Source organism: Myodes glareolus, chromosome 2 (assembly GCF_982192425.1).
Source record: "Myodes glareolus chromosome 2, mMyoGla1.1, whole genome shotgun sequence".
Taxonomy (NCBI): Eukaryota; Metazoa; Chordata; class Mammalia; order Rodentia; family Cricetidae; genus Myodes; species Myodes glareolus.
In genome coordinates this window covers 123,897,808-123,901,867 of record NC_142027.1, presented here as the reverse complement: position 1 = coordinate 123,901,867, position 4,060 = coordinate 123,897,808, and positions in this window count along the sequence as shown.

Genomic DNA, 4,060 nt, shown 5'->3' with positions numbered 1-4,060 from the left:
GGACCTACCAGAAGACTACAACTCCCCGAATGCCACGGTTTTCCTCGTGTCTCCGATCGACTGGGTTCCGGAGCGTGGCATTCTGGGATATGTGGTTTCTAAGCGACTGAACAGATGGTTTGCATTGCACACTGGGATTGATCGTTTTTTAAAACGATTCCGAATGAGTTAAAACAATACGGATTCTTCCCGTTAGGCGTCCAAAGCTGAAGAATCAGAGCCCGGTAGATGCTTTATGACAAATTGTGGTGCGTTTACCCCACGTCAAAAAGACAAAATAGGAACTCTAGCTTTGCCACTGGCGACAAATTTGCTCGTAGACACAAGCCACTTTATTGTACTTGTTTCATTTTTAAATGGATGTAAGTGAAATTAGGTCATTATATCGTTTTAGATTTCTCGGAAGAGGTTTTTTTATGGGATCATCATTCATTCGATATAGATTCACTGCCTTTAATGTGTTTGACACTTCTCTAGAAGTGTCACTAACGTCTGCCCTCATTAACTCTAATCAGGGACAAAAACAGAAAGCCCCATAATTATGTTTCTATTTTCTTGTTTGGATGGATATTCGGCATCACACATTAAAAAAACAGGAAATTATAACATGCAACAAGGAAACAATATAGTCAACTTGCACCATATTTAGAATCAGTAATTCCAGGTCATCTTCAGAGACAGTGCTCGTAGTGAGCCTGGGCTACATGAAATATCTTGTCTATCCTCCCTTCTTCAAAGAAAAAGAAAGAATAAAAGAATTAAAAAAAATACCCTCTTGGTGCCTGTCATTGAAAGGAAGAACTTGAACTGAAATATGAAAAAAGTGGGCAAATGGGGGCCAGAGAGGAACACAAAGATCAAAGTGAGCAAGATGAATCTGAACATTAGTCAAGTTCTCCTAGACTGCCTACCAGCTAAAGCCATTTAAACAGACAGCATGTTTGTAATAGCTAACTTACCTTTTGATGAGGTAGTCTTGATTAAAGGATGGGGAAACAAACAAGATAAAACAATTGAGTCTATCAGATTCATAGATTTTCAGAGTAAAATAGGAAATTGTAGTTTCTGAGGACTGGGTGAGGGTGGGATCCTAGAGATAGATTGTAGCTCAGCAGCTGAACTTCTGATTTGCATAACACCCTGAGGGTATACGTTCCAGTATTGGGAAAATAGATAAGAAATAGAAAATATTTAAAAGATAAAAGAGCAGAGTGTTGGTTAAAAGCATTGAGAGACAGGATAGTATGTGGTTGCCAGGATTTCTTTCTTCGCTCTCTCTCTCTCTCTCACACATTCATTTTTCAAGACAGGGTTTCTCCGTGTAGCTTTGGCTGTCCTGGAACTCATTCTGTAGACCAGGCTGGCCTACAATCTCACAAAGATCTGCCTGCCTCAGCCTCCTGAGCTCTGGGGATTAAGGCCGTGTGCCACTACCACCCAGCATAAATGGTGGGAAAGTTCTGGGAATGATTTTATTTTGATGTGATACCTTGAGGCAATTTATCCCACAGGTAATAGAGAAGAAACTAGACCTGTCGAAGATGTATTTTTTAAAAATCTTTTTTAGTGGTGTTGGGTATTAAATTCAGGACCTTGTACACATTAGTCAAAAGTGGAGTTGGAGCTGGTAGCTCATATCTTTAATTCCAGCCTGGTCTAAAGAGAGAATCCTAGGACAACTAAAGCTACACAGAGAAACCCTGTCTAGAAAACCAAATAAAGTAAGGGATGGGCATTACTTGAAAATGGGTGACTTGCAGGTAGCTTCGACAACAAAGTTTCATTTCCAATAATTTTTTTAAGGTCTTGCTAATGTATAAACTAACTGACATGATGGATACATAATTTTTTTGGGGGAATATGAGGGAGAGATCAGTCAGCAGCAGCATTTGGAGGAGTCCAGAGCAGGGAGAGTACACTGAACAGAATATGGCTAACAAACTTGATTTGGTTGGGGCTGTCTGCAAAGAAAGGGAAGAGAGAATAAAGTAGAGAGAGACCAGCAGGAGCAAAGCATAGAGTGAACATAGAATAGTAGGGTTATAAGGGGAGGGCAGTGGTGGTGTACACCTTTAATCCTAGTGCTTGGGAAGCAGAGGCAGACTTAACTATGTGAATTCAAGGTCATTCTAGAGGAGAGAGTTAATTCCAGGATAGCCAGAACACAAAAGAAATCCTGTTTGAGGTGGGGTGGGGAGGAAGAATAAGAAATAGCTAGCCAGAGGTGGGGGAGATATGAAGTGGAGGGGAGGTGGTGGGAAGACTAGGATGGACTTTGAAATGTTACAGGTAAGTTACTTGTGATTCCAACATGTGATGATATGTTAATATGTCCTTTTGCCAGAGGTAAGGAAAATGGATTCCTTTTGGAGTGGGCCAATGAAGGGAAAATAAACCAAATAATTAAAAAATCTTATGTGCTGGGCAGTAGTGGTACACGCCTTTAATCCCACTACTCAGGAGGCAGAGGGAGCCTGGTTCACAGAATGGAGTTCCAGAATAGCCAGGGCTATACAGAGAAATCCTGTCATAAAACAAAGTCTTATGCATTTAGCATTTCAAGTAGTAATTATAACTGGGTAATGGTTTTATTTGCGATGATGGTCTTAGAAGGCTTTTGAGATCTTATCATATACCCAGTTAATGTAGTGCTGGGGATCAAGCCCATGGCTAGACAAAGGTAGCAACTGTGCTACATTTTCCAGGTCCTTTGGGGTTGCCTGGGGCAATCTTCCTGTCCTAGTTTCCCTAGGGATCACATTCCAGCATCTGAGCCTTCCTTTCTTTTCTCGAAGAGAGAATTTTAATAGCTCCTATATCACAGACCTGTTTCAACATAGGTCTTCATAACTTTACCACAATGGTAATGTCAAGAACAAAGGAAACTGTTATAGCAGACAAAATGTGTGGCTGGGCATATTAGGGACTTGGATTTATTTCTAGGTTAAGCTTAGAGCAGCTGAGTTAACATTCAGTTTACCCTTGTTTTTACAGTCATATACAGTGAATATACATAATAGAAGGAAAATAACCGTCAGACTTTCAAGGAACTACAGGTGTTGGGAGAATGAAAGGATTCTCATTTAAACTAAACACATGGTTACATGTGCACCACATCAGCCGGGTCCTGTATAGCTTATTATCTGTGACTGGAGGGAAGCATGAGGATTAAAAAATGGCAAGTAAAAAAAAATATACAAAAGACAGATATGGATCAGGTGTACCGTATGTGTGCAGTGATCGTGGTTAGAAGGTGTCTATCAGAAAAGGTACAAAAGACAGAGACATGGATCATGTTTACCATACGTGTACAGTGATCATGGTTAGAAGAGGGTGTCTGTCAGAATCCAGGTTACTTGAAGTAGTCGTAAGCTGCCAACTTACAGAATCCCAAGTTTTCTGTAAGAGCAGCAAAGACTCTATTGAGTCATCTCTCCAGCCTCATTTGCAAGTATGCACAAGATAATTCATGCCTGCAGCTCCTTAAGTCATTCTAACTGGATCTTCCTTATATTAACACACGTATCAGTTTGGACTACCACTGAGCTCCTCAAAGTTGTTTCTAGTTAGGCAGTGGTGGTACATGACTTTAATTTCAGCACTTGAGAGGCAGAGGCAGGAAGCATGGTCTACAAAGTGAGTTCCACAACAGCCAGGACTGTTACTCAGAGAAACCCTGTTTGGATACACTTAACCCTCCTGCCAGAAAAAGTTGTGGTTTTCAATATGTTTCTTCTGAATAAGACAGGCATAATGACTAAGTAGCATACAACAGACTTGTTATAAGGCACTTTATTAATATAAAAGTGCTCACATCCCTCTAATGCATTAACCTATTTCCTGAATAAAATGGACTCAAATACTGCACACCAATTCTGCATCATAAATAGGAAAACTTTTAGTAAATTTTCTTCCTTTACATCTCTGTGCACTGTGATATTGCTTATCTCCTAAAACAACTGCTGGAAAGAAGCATGTATAGCCCATGTTTTCTAACTGCAAAACTCAATGCTACATACAAGAGACTCAAACAAGAACAGGTAACTTAAGTTAACACCAG